Source organism: Tiliqua scincoides, chromosome 10 (assembly GCF_035046505.1).
Source record: "Tiliqua scincoides isolate rTilSci1 chromosome 10, rTilSci1.hap2, whole genome shotgun sequence".
In the NCBI taxonomy this organism is placed as follows: Eukaryota; Metazoa; Chordata; class Lepidosauria; order Squamata; family Scincidae; genus Tiliqua; species Tiliqua scincoides.
The window spans coordinates 16,302,666-16,321,122 of NC_089830.1; the positions used below are offsets into that span (position 1 = coordinate 16,302,666).

Here is an 18,457-nt window from a genome sequence, read left to right on the forward strand (position 1 = left end):
GGCACAAAATGGATTTGCTTGTCACATTCATACCGACAGTCTTCCATGTCTTATATCGGTACCTGATTAAAATCTTCCGTTAATCTATATAACAACGAACAGAAACAAAAGAGAAGAACAGACCTAGAGAACAGAATTCAAAAGCCTTGGGGGGGGGGGGAGGTAAAATACATCAAACCTTTGGGTAAGATAAAGAAGCTTTCAATAATTAAAGTATACCCCTGCTAGTAATTATTTTACGGGCCTCACCTCAATAAGTTTCAGAAACAGAGGGATCAGCGTGTGCTCAGTGAGGCTACAAGGCTCAGGTGCTACACACTTATAGGTATAGAGCAGGGGTGCCCAAACCCCTGCCCAGGGGCCACTTGCGGCCCTCTGGTGAGCCCCCAATCTCCTATGACTTTTTGGAGCCCGTGCTGGCCCAATGCAACTGCTATCAGCAAGAGGACGACTGTTGAACTTCTCACCTGAGCTGTGGGACAAGGGTTCCCCTCACTACTTGCTGTTTCACGTCTGTGATGCAGCAGTGACAGTGAAGGAAATGCTGGCCTTGCTTTGTGCAAAGCCTTTTATAGGCCTTGAGCTACTGCAAGACCTTCATTCATTCATATAAGTTCCATCTCTAATATATTCATTTAAGTAAATTTATTCAAATTTCAAATTGTACATTCTTTTTCCCCAGCCCCAACACAGTATCAGAGAGGTGATGTGGCCCTCCTGCCAAAATGTTTGGACACCCCTGGTGTAGAGAATGGAGAGAGAAAACTACCATTTTACTATACTGGGAAAGGAAGTCACCACAGATAGACGGGGCATCCAACAAATAGTGTCTTTTGCAGTGGTGCTGAGCAATACGGGCAAGCATTTGGTGTCTAAGCACACAACTGAACCTCCTGATAGCTGACATTTTTAAAACACAAGTTTCTAGCCCCTAAGACGGTAAAAACATATGGATAAACATCTCACTATGAGTGTACATGGGATTTTAACTCATCAGGCACTAGGATACCCATGTCCTGCACAGCTCTGGCAAACGCACAGAACAATTTACACAATTTAAGATGTGGCAAAATTTGCTGGCATCCTTCAGTCTCGGAAGACTATGGTATCACGCTCTGAATGGTGGTTCTGGAACAGAGTGTAACCTCTCCAGTGCGTGAAGTTTGGGTAAAGTAGATATGGAGGATAGACTGTTTCCCATGCAGCAAATCCCCCCTCTCCACGTTGCTGAAATGGTCCAATGGAAAGACAGAAGCCAATATGGTTGGTTCCAGCGGCGTCGCAGGAGTTGCCAGAACGTGACTGTGTTCAGCCATGAACTGCCTCAGGGACTCCGGCTCCGGATTTTGCCTCGAGGTTGACTCCTGAAGCCTTTTCCTTAACTGGATGTAGCCACAAGGCAGTGGAGGTTTGGGATCCGAGTTTTCCTTCTCTCCGATGAGCTGCCTTCCCAGGCTAAGGAGTTCCATCTACCCGGTGGCTGTTTAGTTGCCTCTTGTACGCCAAGTACAGCCAAACTGAGGGCCTATTCTTATCTCCAGCCCCAGGGGATAATATGCAAAATATGCCTATTTTATTCAGATCACAACGTTCTCAACTTCTATTCTGTAGAATTCCAGGGAAGTCATAGCTGAGAGTGTGCATGTTTTTAAGATGCAGAGTAGACACAGCCTTGACTGAGACCTTCCCCTTCCATAATCAATTGCTGAATCTCAACACCTTTCCAAGGCAGCAGAGGGTCTGGAGAAAACGGAAAGGATCTTCTCTTACTGAACTTCAGCACAAAACTTGCCCATCTGCCAACAAAGTGTGATGTCCGGCGCCAATGCCACAAAGCCCAAGAAGAGGCTTACACAAGTCACGTCCTGTTGTAACAACTGCTTCCGAGAGCTTGCAGCTGTCAGCAGCAGAAGGGCAGGGGAGGGGAGAATGGGGTCCACTGCCATGTGTGTCAGACTCTGGAAGGGCATCTGTCATAACCCCTTTCCACTTGCGCAGAAAGTCAAAGCAATTTACAAGAAAGGCCAACAGGAAAAAGGAGTGAGGCACAAAGCAGCCAGATCTCCTATTGCTTCCTGGCCATTTCCTGCCTGGTGGCGAGGCAGCTCCCATGCTGCCTGCCATTCTCCTCAAGTGCTTCCTCTCTGCCTCCGGCGTGCTTCGGCACACTGCAGCGGTGGCTGGGAACTGGGAAACCAAATATCCAAGGGAAATAGGCCAAATAAGGAAAAGAGAACGCTGCGGTCATCAATCAGCGAGCCTCCCTGCAATAGATCTGAAACCTGCATAAGGAAGAAGGATAAACACTTGCTCATGTACAGCTTGGAAAAAATATATGTATATGCTTTTCCTGTTTACATGCAGCTTTCCTCCCACTGATCCTCAACGCACACTTCAGTACCTTTATTGGCATATTAAAAGTTTACAGAGAACAAATAGCATAGTAAAATAGAACAGCTTTGGTAATGTTAACTTCAAACTTTGGCCTTAGAGACTACCGCTAAAAATCCCGCCACCAGGTTGGTAATAGGAGGGGAATAATCACTGAGAAGAATTGGAAAAGGATCAACAAGGGAAACAGGAAGAGAAGAAAGAAAAGAATCAAGTAAGTGGGACCTGAAGTTGTGATGAGCAGTGCACCAAAGGAGGTTATGATCTAGAGCAGGGGTGCTCAATAGGTGGATTGCGATCTACCGGTAGATCGCAAGGCAAAATGAGTAGATCGCGGAGCCCTGTCTCTCCAAACTGTTAATATGTCAGTTTCGTCTAGTGACTAGACGAAACTGACATATTTAGCTGACACTAAACTGAAACTGACACTTTAGCTGTTCTTCAGGCATGCAGCAACAAAACTGACGAAACTGACTAGACTCCAGCAGGGGCTCCATACATTAAAGGGGGTGTCTGTCAGACACTTCCTTCCTCCCTGGTAGATCTCCGGGCCTTGCTGGGTTTCAAAGTAGCTCTCGAGCCAAAAAAGTGTGAGCACCCCTGATCTAGAGTATCTGGTTCAGATCCTCAACGCAGCATGATCTTAGGGCCTGGATCCCTGCTACTGAATTTACAATATTTGATTTACCAAATGACAAGAGGTTAGAGCTCACTGAGTCAAGAGCACTGTGCTCTGCAACTTAGAAGCTCTCCTTCAGAGTATAGACAGACAGGTAGCCGGTCTCCACAATTACAAGACCCCCCTCCCCTGGCAAGAGGTTTAATGGCCAGGATCCAGAGAGACACTTGGAAGGGAAGGGGGCAGTCTCCTAGCGCTTCCATCTTGGAAGCCAACGCCTATTTGCAATCTCTGTACAAAACAAACTCACATTCTCTCTTTGTCAAATGTCTATATAAATAGACAGTCGCAGGGCCACTTTCGCAGAGAGCCGATTCCTGTGCAGGCATTTCACTCCCAAGTCAATTAGATTTTTGATTTGCAGAATTGGGACAACTTCTTTTGGTGAAGAAAAGCACCTGCCCCACCAACACCCGCGTGTATCCGCATGCACAGTTGTAACAGCAAGAGGTCCTGAACATGCTCAAAATAATTGTGTCCTCCAGCTAGCATAAAGCACAGAGGCAAATTGGTCTGAGACAAAAAAAAAAAAAGCCACATTACGTGAAAATGAGATTCCAGGGATATTTTGGAGTCTGATCTGCAAGTCTTCGCTGGAAGGAAAGTCATTGCACAAAAGAAGCAGCAAGATGTGTTCTATTCCTTTGCATGCTGGAGAGGGGAGAATAACATCAGGTATTGCCTTTTTGGCTTGATGTTATTGCTACTCAAGGCAGCATATTAATTAAAGACACCAAAATGATGGGGCTGGGGCTGGAGGACAGAGGGAGGGCCCGTATCTTGCATGCAGAAGGCCCCAGGTTCAAATCCTTCCACCCACAGGCAGAGCTGGGAAAGAACAGCCCATTTGCCTACCAAGAAGCTTTGAATTCAGGTTTACTTTAAGATTGTGATTTTTGCCATCAGAAATATTCCTGCAGGGCGGCCACAAAGTAGCGACTATCCCTTCCAACTCTTAACGACTGTCAAAAATGATCGATGTAATAGGAATGGATAAATCGACTCATAGACAAAAAAAGAATGGCAATGTATTTGTTCATATCCATGACGGAGTTTGTTTTTTTGAAATACTCTTAGTATTTGGGGTAGTTCTGAATGAAACATTTGTTTTTGTTGGCCAACAAGCATCCAGTATTGTTTCTAAAGCACTTGCCACAAAACTGAAGTGTACAATAGACAGAAGCAGTCCTGTTACTGTAGTCTAAAGGAATGATTACAGAAGTCGGGCGATGACACCAACAACAGTGGGAATACCAGGGACTTAAACATGGTATAAAATCATTTATACAGCATCATCCATATAAATGGTGCCCTACATGGAATTCTAGGAAAGGCCCCTGCCCCAAGGAGCTTACAGTCTAGATACTCACACAAGGGAGACAACTGACAAAGGTAAGAGAAATTTAGGCAAGTAAAGAATGTATTTCAGCTATACATAAGAAATACATAAGCTATACATATACAAATAGCAGAGAACCAGGACAGAAGTGGAAAGGGAGGACAGCAATATAGTTGGATGCATCTTATGTGAGGTTGGGGTATAAAGCCAAAATTGCACATACAATCAGTTCTCATTATCTACTAGGGCAGGGGTGTCCAAAGTTTTTGGCAGGAGGGCCACATCTCTCTGACACTGTGTCAGGGGCCAGGGAAAAAAAGAATTTACATTTCAAATTTGAATAAATTTACATAAGTTTACATAAATGAATATATTAAAGATGAACTTATATGAATGAATGACGGTCTTGCAATAGCTCAAGGCCTATAAAAGGCCTTGTACAAAGCAAGGCTGGCCTTTCCTTTGCTGCCGCTACTGCATCACAGATGTGAAAAAACAAGCAATGGAGGGAGCCCTCATCCCACAGCTCACGTGACAGGTCAAACAGTCACCCTCATGCTGAGATCAGTTGCGTTGGGCCAGTGTGGGCTCCAACAAATCTCCAGAGGGCCAGAGGCTAATTGGAGACTGGGGGCTCCCTGAGGGCCGCATTGAGAGGCCTCGAGGGCCGCAAGTGGCCCCAGGGCCGGAGTTTGGGCACCCCTGCACTAGGGTCAAGTTCCAGAAAACCTTGTGTATACCAAATTAGCAGAAGCTGAATCAGTGAGCCTATGGGAGAAATGGGGTTATGTTCCAGGGGGACCCTCCACCTTACACTCTATGAACCTGAATCAAAACTTGAAGTTTATGGGGCTGGGTGACAGCGAGGGCTCATCAACCTCTCCCAACATCTGATGTTTCCTCCTCTGTGCTGAATATCCAATGCATTGAAGGTTGTGGGTGGTGGCAATTTCTCCATGCTGGCTATCCCTCGACTTGGTGAAGGTTGCTGGCCCAACAACAAGGCTTCACCCGTCCTCCATCTGTCTCTTGGCTCCTTCTCTGGGTTGCTCCAGTCCCAGAGAAGCCCTCAGGTAGCTTTCCAGAGACCTCTTATCTCTGCCTCTGCCATCTCTACCCTACCCCTTCCCTACCTCAGGGGTTGTGAAGTTTTAGCTGGTGTCCTCAAGATCGTGCCCAAGATCGTGCCAAAGGCAAGCCTGGAAGTGGACACAAATGTGTCTGACAATTGTCCGTGGGCCAATAGCAATGCCTGTTTGATGCAGAAAATTGACCCGATTCAGAAAATTTTCTTTAAAAATGAGAATTGGTTGGACTTGATTACTGCAACCCCCTCCCCATTGGCCATATACTGTATAGGCCAGTGTATAGCCTTTTAGCACCAGGACCCACTTTTTAAAATAAGACTCTTTTGGAACCCACTTAGGTTTACCAGACTTTTAAAAAAGGAGATCTAGAAAGAAATAATATTTTTAATTATGTATCCTTACTTATAATACTAACCAGAAAAAAGACCCTCAAACACTTATCTCTCTATATTTACACATGCTTGCAAACTGCAGGAGCTGTGATCTTTGCAGGGTCATTAGCTACAGTATCTGATTTTTGAATAGACTAAGGGTTTGAGGCAATTAGTTATCTCATCTTTCCATTGCCCTTTGGCAACCCACCCAAAACCAGGTTTCAACCCACAGTTTGGGAAGCACTGGTATAGGCATCTCTTCATCTCCCCTCTGCATGGGAGGCACTGCCTTCTCTTGGTGAGGCCACTCTCTCTTTTCCTCTCACAACCTCTTTCACCCCACCTGCCTGGTTGTAGCTGCACCAACCCCTCCTGCCCCAGTTGCACTGACACAGTATTTGCAAATAGCAAGAACAGAGTCACAGATAATGAGAGACAGGTGGCAATTCCGCCCCTCACAGATAAGTGAATTTATAGATAAAGAGAACTGACTGTAGCTGAAACTCCCTTAAATCCTAAAGCCACAATAAGAAAGACACGTAGGAACTGAGACAACTGAGGGAACAGCAGCTCCATTCTCCCATTTCAATCTTGCTCCGGAGCAAGTTGAATGGTGGGTGGAATCACTCTTTAAACTGCTGTTGTTCTCTGTCTTCTGGGGGGGGGGGCAAGCACATACACTTGGATTGGTGCAAGTCAATCATGTGTAAGAGGCAGGCCAACTGTATATGGTATGTATATATTTACTGTAGGATCATGCCTCAGGGATTAAAGGAGGCAGGTGCACTGCAAAACAAGAGAATTGCAATAACGGTGCATCTGAAAGTCAAGCGCAAGAGATCCCCCAACCCCCTTTGCTCTGGCAGTTAAGAGAGCCGATCAACTGAAACATTCTGTCTGGCACAAACAAGAAGTTGTCTGCTAATAGGACCAGATGCAAAGTAAGGGGGCACGACTGTGCATAACCGTTTAAAGCTTGTGAAGACGGAATTGCTCCAAACACAGCTTCAGCCCTGTATGACGCTGCACCTGCTGAAGTGCTCTTTTCTCTAGAATTACTGTTTTGTTTTTTAAACAGCTACTGCTTCCCTATCCACCTGCAGATTATCCTCAATTAGGGGGGTATATCTAGCCCTGTTTTGCCTTCCAGTTCCTAGAGCTGGATACCCTGACAAACTTAGATTTCACTCCCCACCTAACACACACACACACACACACACACACTTTTAGACCACCTCACATCAGCTTTCATAGTCAGCTTTCATAGACCGCTGTCCACATCAGGCCAAGGAAGCATGTGCTGAAATTAACTGGTCTGTCTCCATGACTCTGTTGGTTTTGTTGCAGGAAACCTGGGGTCTCCTAACTTTTCAATAGGAGGGCCACATCATAGCCACATTGTAAATTCTGTACATTTTTGCAGGGCAAAAAGAATCCATTTGATAAATGAATGGATGAAATTTAAATGAATGGTTTTATTTGGAACCTTTTTTGCAATCAGCGTAAGACGATTTGTAACAAAAGAGAAATGTGACAATTACAGAGAAATAATGCCATGCTTAAACTGAGAAACGATATATAAATGAGTAAAAATGTCACATATTAGCAAACACTCTGACAAAAAAGACAAGGTGCTGATGGCTGGATAAAATCTTGTGGCAGGTCAGATAGGGCCCCTGGGCCACAGTTGAGAGACTACTGCAATAAACCAACACAGCTACCCTTGGATGTTATCATGTTAGCCAAGATACACTGGAAGCTGTCCACACCCAAAAAGCACTTGTGTGTTCTGTATGGTGACTTCCTAATCCTGACCCCCTATTTGGTGTGTTGTTTTTTTTAATTTGAGTAAAGCAGTTCAGTTTTGATCTTTCCTCCAGCAGGCAGTTCCAGGTGATATTCTAGTTTTTCACTTTTGATAAGAGTGGTGCACATTTCCATCTAATGGCTGACTGCCTGCCTTGGACATCATTTGGAGAAAGGTAGAATAAAATCCACCATCAAAATACATTTTGCAGAGCTCCATTCCGTTTGTAGTGGTGGAAATTTATTTGCCCTGAACAGAATTAAGAGTCGTTGAGATTCACGGTGGAGAATTGTCTCGCACTGGGCAACAGGAGTTTCTTTTTTACTCGGTGCTGTCTCCTGACACCCGTATGTTCAATCCAGACACAAGGGAAGCACCTGCTAACCCAAGACACCCCGCACCGCAGGGAGGGGGGTTGTCCTGCTACACCTCCTCTCCCGCCTGCCTTTGCCAAGCTCACAGATCACAAACGAGGAAAGGTCCCTGAACATGAATGCTTTGGGCCCCTCCCATCAACAAACTGTGCATCTGTCAGCCACAAACTCAGAGGCAGCCAGAACAGGTGGCTTTGACAGGGCAGTCAATTGAGGGAGGAACCCAGTAAGCCCACCAAGCCAAAGATGACAACCTTCCTCCCACAATGCACAGCAAGACAATTGGCTGGGTGTCTACATTTTTTTTCAGTCTCTTGCACACTCCCAGAAGACAGAAAGAGGTTGTTACAAAGCTATTCTCTCCCTGCCACCTCCATTCAGTATTAAACGGGTGAAAGGAAAATTCATGAATGCCACAAATTTCCTCTTTTGATATTATGTACAGCTGCCTTTTGCAAAGTCCAACCTTTGGTCCATCGATGTCACTGCTTTCTGCACAGACAAGCGGCAACTCCCTAAGGTTTTTTTTTGGGGGGGGGGGGTCTTTCTTCCCCAGTCCTCCCTAGAGAGGCTACCAGGAACTTAACCCTCTACATGCAAACCTTCTGCATGCAAATGTCTTACCATTGAAGTATGGCCCTTTTGCCCATGACATACGGGAAGAGGTCATGGCTCAGGGCTAAAGCATATGTGGTGCATTGCCAAAGTCCCAGTTTCCAGCTATTTAAAACAGGGGTTCCCAAACTGTGGATCTGGACCCACTGGTGGGTTGTGACCTGATTTTGGGTGGGTCCCCAAAAGGTGAGGGAAAGATTAGATAAGTAACTGCCTCAAATCCCGAGGTTATTCAAAAAATCAAATACTGTAGCTGCTGATTACCCTGCAAAGAGCTTCGTTTCGAAAGATAGTTGCTACCTGCCTTGCAAGGAGCCAAGTTCCTGCAGTTTGCATGTATATTTACATGTGTAAATATAGAGAGAAAGTGTGAGGATCTTTAACAAATAAAGTATTTCTTTCTAGATCAGTTTTTAATGTCTTGTTAAGCTAGGTGGGTCCTGATAGAACGTTGTTTTAAAAAGTGGGTCCTGGTGCTAAAGTTTGGGAACCACTTATTTAAAAGGATGTCAGGTGATAGGAAAGAAGAGCCTGTCCAAGGTCGAGTGCTGCTGCTAGTCTGTGCCCAGGGCATATGTCTAGGTGGGTAAATGACTTGACTCAGTATGGCCATTTTATGTATATGCCCAAATTTTAATTTTAAGGGCTGCCAAATTAAGGCAGCCCATGCCAGGTTCCCAGATCGTCTCCTATTAAAGCACTGGCCAAACCCAGCCTGCTTAGCTTCAGGAAGGCTGTCACCTCATGTGTCTTCAAGACTGCCTCGGGATAGGTTGAGTAGAGGACACTTGCTCATCCTGTCCCAAAGCACAACATTCAAACACAGAACAGTCAAGAGCTTTCCAGTGATCACTTCCATGGCACCACTGGGGGAAAGACCATCATCTGTAGCCTCTCATCATATAGGGAAGCCCAGTGCAACCCACCAAACCACAGCCACTCTGTAATCTGGGGCAGCAGACAAATGCTTCCATGTGGTTGAAGGCAACACAGTGACTACCTGCCCACAGTGATATTTCTAAGGGAGCTGCTGCAGGGATCCCAACCGGGAGCAGGAGTGGATCCAAGGAATGCTGCCCACCAGGTTGGGGAGCGAAGTCAGGTGCCAGGGAAATGCCCACTGGACAGGGCGTTGGCGGCAAGATTGCACCTGGCCAAGCACTGGCTGGCCCGAGGTCTCGTGAGACCTCAGAAAGGTCATGTGGCCAGAAGGGGAGCTCCTCGACCCAGTGGCTGGGTTCATAAGAAGCCAGACCACCAAGGCGAGAGATTGCTTTTTTGGGAGCTCCATGGAGGCGACCTGGAGAGGCCTGCCCACTGCCCTTTCTCAGTTTCAGTTAAGGTAGTGCTCACGCCCCTCCCCAACCCTGGATTTGACCCTGATTGGGAGAGAACATGGGTGATCAGTCTCCACTTATCAATAGAGGTGTCTGGTTGCTGGTAAGACAGGATTGTGCCCTTGGGCTGTAATCCTATCTGGCGCTGGAACAGGCAAGCCAAGAGGAGCGCCAAGTAGAGCGTGGGAGGTGAAGGGCCAGAGAGAGGCCAGACCGGGAAGGAATTCAGCTGGAACGAGGAGTTCTATGAAAGACTAGAACTAGTCAATTGTAAAAATCCCTACGGAGGTTTAGAACAGACTGCCTACGTAAACCGCCTTGGATTAAAGTCTGAGGAGAAATCTGACAACCAAAGAAATGCGGTATATAAATACCTGTATAAATAAATAAAATATCCAGCACAGGATAGGGGACATAAGTGGCTCAGCCAGAGGCAAGGGAAAACATTTTTCCTTACCTCCAGGTAAGGGCCGCTGGCCCCTATGGGCCTCCTCAGACTTGTGCCACCTCTTGAGGTGGCGCAAGTTCAAGGGGAGTGGAGCATGAAGCCTCTCCATTCACCCTGGGAACTGGCATTGGGATCCAGCATAACCGCCAAATCCCAGCCCCACCTCCAGCAAGGCCCACCCACCCCCGGGGCCGCCCACTGCCCGCCCTCTCCCTGCCCAGGAACACCTCCCTCCCACCTACCTTTCCTCCTTCTGTTGGCCCAGCTGGGTCGACGCAAGCCAAGCAGAGGAAGCCGGCGCGGAGGCTTGCATTGGCCTCTGTGGGCCGGCACTTCTGCAAGTGCCGGCCTGGCTTCCTCCTGAGGAGGCGCAAACGTGCCTTACGGCAAGTGAAGGGCAGGATTGCACCGTAAGTCTTACTGAACACAATGGACTTCTAAACAAAATAAATACGGTCAATACTCTTTACATGAGAATTTATGAATCGGAAAGGGGTAGAATGGCTACCTACCTCTTGTTCTCCGTGTCTCTGTTCTCATTACCTGCTATGCAGGGACCTTCAGAATGCCACCTGCGACCAGTGCCAACCCCTTTAAAAAGGAGGCTCAGCATTTTAAAGGGGTCGGTGCTGGTTGTAGGTGCCATTCTGAAGGTCCCTGCAGCACTCAGATCTTGTGGCACTTCCTGCTGGACTCTGCTGGCTTCCAGAGGGTCTCTGCTGGATTCTTCTGTTGGCAGGTAAGGTACTCCTCCCCCCCCCTTGCACCTAATCCCATTGATCTCATAGGATCAATGGTTCATTATCTGTGAATTTGCTATCCATTAGGGCAGTGGGGACTGGGGATAAGAATAGGCCCTCCATTTGGCTGTACTTGTCGTAAGAGGTGACTAAACAGCCACCGGGTAGATGGGACTCCTCAGCCTGGGAAGGCAGCTCATCTGAGAGAAGGAAAGCTCTGATCCCAAACCTCCACTGCCTTGTGGCTACATCCAGTTATGGAAAAGGCTTCAGGAGTCAACCTCGAGGCAAAATCCGGAGCCGGAGTCCCTGAGGCAGTTCATGGCTGAACACAGTCACGTTCTGGCAACTCCTGCGACGCCGCTGGAACCAACCGTATTGGCCTCTGCCTTTCCATTGGACCATTTCAGCAACGTGGAGAGGGGGAATTTGCTGCATGGGAAACAGTCTATCCTCCATATCTACTTTACCCAGGCTTCATGCACTGGAGAGGACACTCTGTTCCAGAACCACCATGCAGAGCGTGACACCATAGTCTTCCGAGACTAAAGGATGCCAACGAAGGGCAGTGGTTCTCAAACTGTGAGTCGGGAACCATTAGGTGCGCCGTGAGCCAATTTCAGGTGAGTCCCCATTCATTCCAATATTTTATTTGTAATATATTAGACTTGATGCTACTGTGGTACGTGACTGCATTTGGGGAAATGTTACACATTTGTACTTTTTACAGGCTACTATGTATATTCTTTTAACATTGGCAGTCAATGGGACTTACTTCTGGGGAAGTGTGGGGCGGATTGCAGCCTAGGATTGTTAAAAATTTTTCCTGCTTAATGTCTCTTCCGGTCATGACATCACTTCCGGTGCGTCCTGACAGATTCTCATTTGAAGAAGTGGGTCCCGGCGCTAAAAGTTTGAGAACCATTGCATTAGGGTTTCCAAGAATCTAACCCTACTGGATAACGAGAACCAATTGTAACACTGTTTTCAAACATGTCTACTTATCAGGATACACGTTGCGAGATAAACCACTTGCCCACCACCTCTGCTAAACAGCAAGGAGAATTCTACACCTTCTGTTTGCCTTGATTTTTGATTCGGTAAAAGAGCAGGGGAAGGTTCCCCCCCCCCCCCGCAGGACGAAGCAGATGACCAGCACACCCAGTTGCAAGATCTGCACCAGGTAACTGGTAATGTGGCAATGGTCCTAAGAAGAGCAGAGCAGTCTAATCCCTCCTGGATCAGGTCCATCTTGTCCTGTATCCTGAATCTCAGACTGGCCAATCAGATGCCACCAAGCAAGCCCACTAAGAAAGCATGGTGGCAATAACCTTTGATCATGCCACTGACCAACCCAAGGGCCAGAATAGGCCTGTTAGGGAGGGGTAGAAGCTGCTGCTGACACCAAACTGGCAATCTGGGGGAGGCTACACTGAGGAGTATGTATAACCAGGGGCCCACATCCAGCCTCCCCTATAAACTGCACAGCTGGAATCAAAGCCCTGCGCAGCTTCCATCTCGGCATGATGGTGCCGATGTCATTGAGTGCTCTGGAGCCACCATTGAGCTCTGTGGTCCCCCCCTCATCAGAAATTAGATAGGAGATTAGAACTCGAATCCCCCCACTGTCCCAGCACAACCTGGTGCCAAGGTCTATAGGTAAAATCACTACCAAATCATCTGCACACCAGAGAAGAGGGTACCACAATTGTTAGCTTGACTTAGAAGTTAGCCATTTGTTAGCCATTGACTTAGAAGTTACAGAGACAAGGCCCCACCTCTCCCCAAGCTCTCTGGCATGTGCAGAGGTTGAGGGGGGGTAGGAAAGAAGAGACAAGGCCTTATTTGCAGGGATGCTTGAAGATGACAAGACATAACAGGAGTCTCTCCAGCTGCTTGGAAAAAGACTCTCCTCTGTGCCCTCTAAAATGCAGTGCGAATGAGAGCTGGGGGGGGAGAGAAATCGGTGTAATGCCAGCTGCCTGCTTGCCAGTGGATCTATGGGCGCCTGGGGCTGGACTTCCGGTCTCAAAACATGTACCCATAGACAGCAAACTCCTGCAGACTGACTGACCTACTTTTAAGGCATGCACCGCAGGAGGCCCAGGGTGGGTTAAGCTCTTAAGAGCACAGGCATTCCAGGGAGTGGGCTCAGACCCCTCTTGATCAGCTTCTGGAAAATAAAAAAAGAACGGGGTGGGGGGGAGTAGGTACCATTCCCCCCAACTCTGCAAGAGGGGGTGCGACACACCATGCGCGCAAGGCCAGGGTCGCCAGCACACACCCGCCATCGCCTCCAAACAGGGAGAACGAGGCATTCGAATCCCCAGGGGTGCCTTGATGGTGGGAAAAGGACAAAGGAAGTCCCAGAGCAGCTGTTTTGCTTGGCCCAATGCAGCACGATCCCGTCATTCCCCCACCGCCAGCAGGATTAGCCGCTCGACAGCTGGCCAGCTAAGCTGCTGCGTTGATAATGGAACAGAAGACGGCCTGACAGGCCCAGAGCCAAAAGGAATGGCGATGAAAAGCGGGGAAGGGAAGAAGCCAGCCACGCAGCAGCTCCTTTGGTCCGCGGTGGCAAGAGCGGAGACTGGACAGCAAGTTGGTCCCAAGAAAATGTTTTATGGAAACTGTTGGGGGGGAGGAGAGGAGTGGGAATATCCTTGGCTCCTATGACCCCCCCCCCCAAAACCAGGTATACTTTCAACAGAAGCATTCCTTCAAACATTTATAAGGTGCTCCTTGGCAGCTCTCCCATAATCCTGCAGGGCAGGTGATGAGAAAGGAGCAGAACTGTACCCAGGCCAAGAGACTCGTGCCTGCCTTCCCTCAATTCATAACCAAAATGAAGGCCAACTCCAGCCCTGAGGTAACATAGATTAAAAAAGGATTCCAGAGTCAGGAGTACAACAGGGACATGTGATGCTCCACCCTTGCCCAGGCAGACAAGTTCTGACGCCCTTTCCTCCCCCCAACACACACACACACACACACACACACACACACCCTGAAGGGCGTGGGAACCCTTCAGCTAGGTTATCACAGAATACCATAGCTTATGCTTGGCACACCCTCTCTCTTGTTCTTGCACACAGACAGAAGGAAGGGAAAACAGGAGCTCCGCAGGAAAGAAGCAAGAATATCTTCTCCCAACAACTTCAAAGAACATTTAGTCCCACATGCCGCCTGAGAAAGCCAACGAATAGCTCCAGGCGGTCTACAGCTTTAAGCAGACAGAAGTGTGCAAGGGTCCAGACAGATAACGTGCTTTTTATGTGCTCCCCCCATTCACATATGAAGCCAGGAAGTCTAATTTGAGGGCATGGGCCAAAGGCAAGCCACTCATTGCAGAAGCTCACTGGCCTAGGTCTGGATGAGACCATCCAGGAGTCCCCCATTATATGCCACTCAAGATCGAAGATGGGAAGGATATAAAACATAAGAAAAACAAGGACACACTAAAGGTGTGAAGCAGTCTGAGAAACAAACACACCCTTTGCCATTTTGAGCTGCAGATAAAGAAAGACCAATGGTTCATTCTGCAGAACAGACCAATGCAGAACAGAACAGTCTGCAGAACCAATGGTTCATTCTGCTCCCACATCTTGTATCCCACAGTGTCCTTTCAGATGCCGGCAAGAAGCCTTCAGTATCCTTTCCTTCCTATTTGCTTCCCAGCAATTGATACCCAGTGGCTCAATCTCTCTCCAAATGGAGATTCCATTCAGTCACCACAGCCATCGACAGACCTCTTCAATGGTTGCTCTAACCCTCTTTTAAAAAGGCTGGCAGCCATTGCCACTTTCCATAAACTCAATGACGCTTTGTGTGACGAAACACTTCCTTTGGCCCGTTCCGAAGAGATAGCCAAGGAGTTTGCATTGCGTTATGAGAAAAGGAGTGGAAAACACTCTTTATCCTTGCCTCGCAGAACATTTTATACCCCTCTATCTTCCTTCTGCGCTCAGGAGAAAGTTCATTTGAACTCGTTCCCACTGCCTGCAGTCAAAGACAATTTCATCAGCTAAAGTCCGCTCATTAAATAATAAATTTTAAAACCACCAACGAGGCAAGACAAAAAAAAAATCTTAAAATACATTAAGCTCGCAATCCTATATATGCACAGGACACAACGAGGCTCGTTTCCGAGTCAATGTGCGTATTACCCTGGGAAAATCAGGTTTTGCTGTTGCGTTTTTGTACATTTCCTACAAGATTCCGACAAGTTAGTGAGCTGCAAGAACAATTAAAATCAAAGTTGTAACTGAGCAGAGGCTTTCTGCAGTCTAGGAACAGATTCACAAACTTTTGGACATATAGTCAACATACACCTTTTGCACTACACAATTCTAGAACAGGGGTGTCAAACATAAAGCCCACAGGTTGAATGCAGCCCAAGAAGTAATTTATCCGGCCCCCATTACCAGTGGGCTCTCCCAGCTTGATAATTGGCCTCTCTCATATCTTGAAAATATGAACCAGATTTGCACTCTCTCTCTCTCCTGTCATTTGCAGCTCATGAGTTTCTATGCATGTACAAAGTGCTTATTTCTGACCATTGTCTGCTTAATGACGTCACTTCCGGCCCTCCGTGGACACAGTGAATGCTAACTTTGGCCCTCTGTATAAAACGAGTTTGACATTCCTGCTCTAGAGTTAACTCTCAACGATTCCTACAGGAAAAGAAAGAATGAGCCTAGGAAGTCCATGGCACTTAATGTTGCTTATCTTTCTTTTGGCTGCAATATGCTCTAAATCAGTGACTTTCAACCCTGATGCTACAGCACATTGGTGCACCACAAGTGGTCTGCAGGTGTGCCACAAAGAGTTTGATGAAGGGTCATTTACTAATAGGGCCATTGGGGGATGTGAGCTGCCCACCGGCAGTACAGTGCGCCTTGTCAACTGATGATGCATCCTGACAAGTTTAGTTTCCCAGTGAAGTAGATTATTCCCATTTTAACAAATGAACGAAGATGGAGATGCACTGAACAGACATGCACAGGATTGTGCCATAACACTAGCTATGATGGTGTTGGCAACCTTCAGTCTCGAAAGACTATGGTATCGCGCTCTGAAAGGTGGTTCTGGAACAGCGTCTAGTGTGGCTGAAAAGGCCGATTCGGGAGTGACAATCCCTTCCACACTGGGGGCAAGTGCAGTCTGTCCCTGGTCTGTCTCCCTGGCTATGGGCCTTCCTTCTTTGCCTCTTTGCGTCAGACCGTTGGCCAAGTGTCTCTTCAAACTGGGAAAGGCCATGCTGCACAGCCTGCCTCCAAGCGGGCCGCTCAGAGGCCAGGGTTTCCCACCTGTTGAGGTCCACTCCCAAGGCCTTCAGATCCTTCTTGCAGATGTCCTTGTATCGCAGCTGTGGTCTACCTGTAGGGCGCTTTCCTTGCACGAGTTCTCCATAGAGGAGATCCTTTGGGATCTGGCCATCACCCATTCTCATGACATGACTGAGCCAACGCAGGCATCTGTTTCAGAGACACTAGCTATACTTTGCCCCAATTTTGCATCTCATGGACAAACACTGTTCTGCTATATAACTGCCAGCCTCTGCTTCTGGGCACTTTTGAAGAATCGAGGCCCAAGTAAATAAAAGAATTGTAGAGCTGGAAGGGAGGCCATCTAGTTCAAGCCCCTGCCTGAAGCAGGAAAATCATCTCCAAAAGCTGTCAGGCATCTTCTTGAAGACCTCCATGTAAGGGAGAACCCACCACGTCCCTCAGTCATCTGTTCCACTGCTGAACTGCTCTTACCGTTAAATGTTTCCTGATATCCAAGCAAAATCTCCCCTGTTGCAGCTTAAGTCCATTAGATCTAGTCCTACTCTTTGAGGCAGGGGAGAACAAGATACTTCCCTCTTCCATGTGACGGCACTTCAGGTATTTGAGCAATCTTGGTTTCCTTTCGTGTGTGACATGGTTCTGAAGAAAGGAACATCTCCACGGTTAAATATCCAGGGAAAGATAAGAGAGGCTCGTTTCCCACCTTTGCTCGGGAAACATCTCAGCAATGCGATTCAGATGAAAACCACCAGAAAACCCACATCCCAGGCTTGCCCCAGTCCTGACCACACGGACACCAAAGTCAGGGACCGGTCACGGTGCAGGCACCTTGCAAAAGAAGAAGCTGCAATCAAAGGCAAAAAGCTTCCCATAGTCCTCAAATGACTTTCTCCTTTCACTCCCCCACGCGCAACCCCTTATGTAACACCATTCGCCTGCCTAAACCCACAACTTCCTCTCCAAAGTGCTCCTGAAGAAACACAATTTGCAGAGTCAGATAAAGCATCATGATGAAAGACCCCACAATGCAATCCACACAGTGCAACCTAAAGACAGACAGAAACAGGTGGCCATCTTCTGAATCCCCTCCACCAACTGAACATGAGAACTGCTATTCTCATAGCACTGAAATAATTTCTTATAGTTAGGGTTCTGATGTCATCAATCACATCCGGCTCCTGTATCCCTAAACAGACTAGCAGGAGCATCATTCCATGCATCTATTGTAAATGTCCTTCAGAGCAGAAATGAACATCACCACACAGGTTGTGAAGGCAGCAGCTCACAGGGAGCAGCAAGACCAGTTTGGACAAAATATGCTCAGCACCTGAATGCCAGCCCAGCAGAGGGCCATGCAAGCAAACCATAACAGCCTCTCCTCCTGTTCTCTTCCTTAACTTTAACAAAATCACATTTCTTACTGCTAGGAATTCAATAAGTCTTATTACCACATTAGTTAAGCAGCACTGTAACCCACCAGACTAGAGATTCCCACTCCTCCAAATCTCTGCATGGAGGATTGGGAACAAGCCATAGGTTCTTGTGCTCCATGCATACTCATGTTCAGTTAGTTACTTCCTCATTAAGCGCAACCTACAGTTTCCTGGTTTGGATGCAACTGCAACTTCCAGTTTGTGCTTCTTCTTGAAACCAGGATCAGATTGTGGTTTGCAAGTGATGCATAACATTTAGCATTTGTATGGCACTGACAAGTATTTCAAGGGGCTTCCCATGTGCTGTCTCCTTACAACCTTGCAAAGTTCAGTATTATCCCCATACTACAGCTGGGGAGCCAAGGTCAAGAATGAGTGGCTTTTGTGCATATAGCAACTCACTGAAGCCGTGTGAAAGGCTGAGCCTCATTCATGTGTCACCAAACCATGGCTTGCTGTTCCATGTGAACCATTAATATAAAGCAGCAGGAGCCAAAACCTGACCCATGAGCTGGATTCAGCGTTTGAAAAATGCCTCTCT

At 47.4% G+C, this 18,457-nt stretch overlaps 1 protein-coding gene across 1 annotated transcript in view; it reads right to left on the reverse strand.

Moving 5' to 3' along the window:
• E2F2 (E2F transcription factor 2) overlaps positions 1-18,457 on the reverse strand; it is a 45,102-nt gene that overhangs the window by 13,894 nt on the left and 12,751 nt on the right. The gene's annotated exons all lie outside the window — the stretch shown is intronic.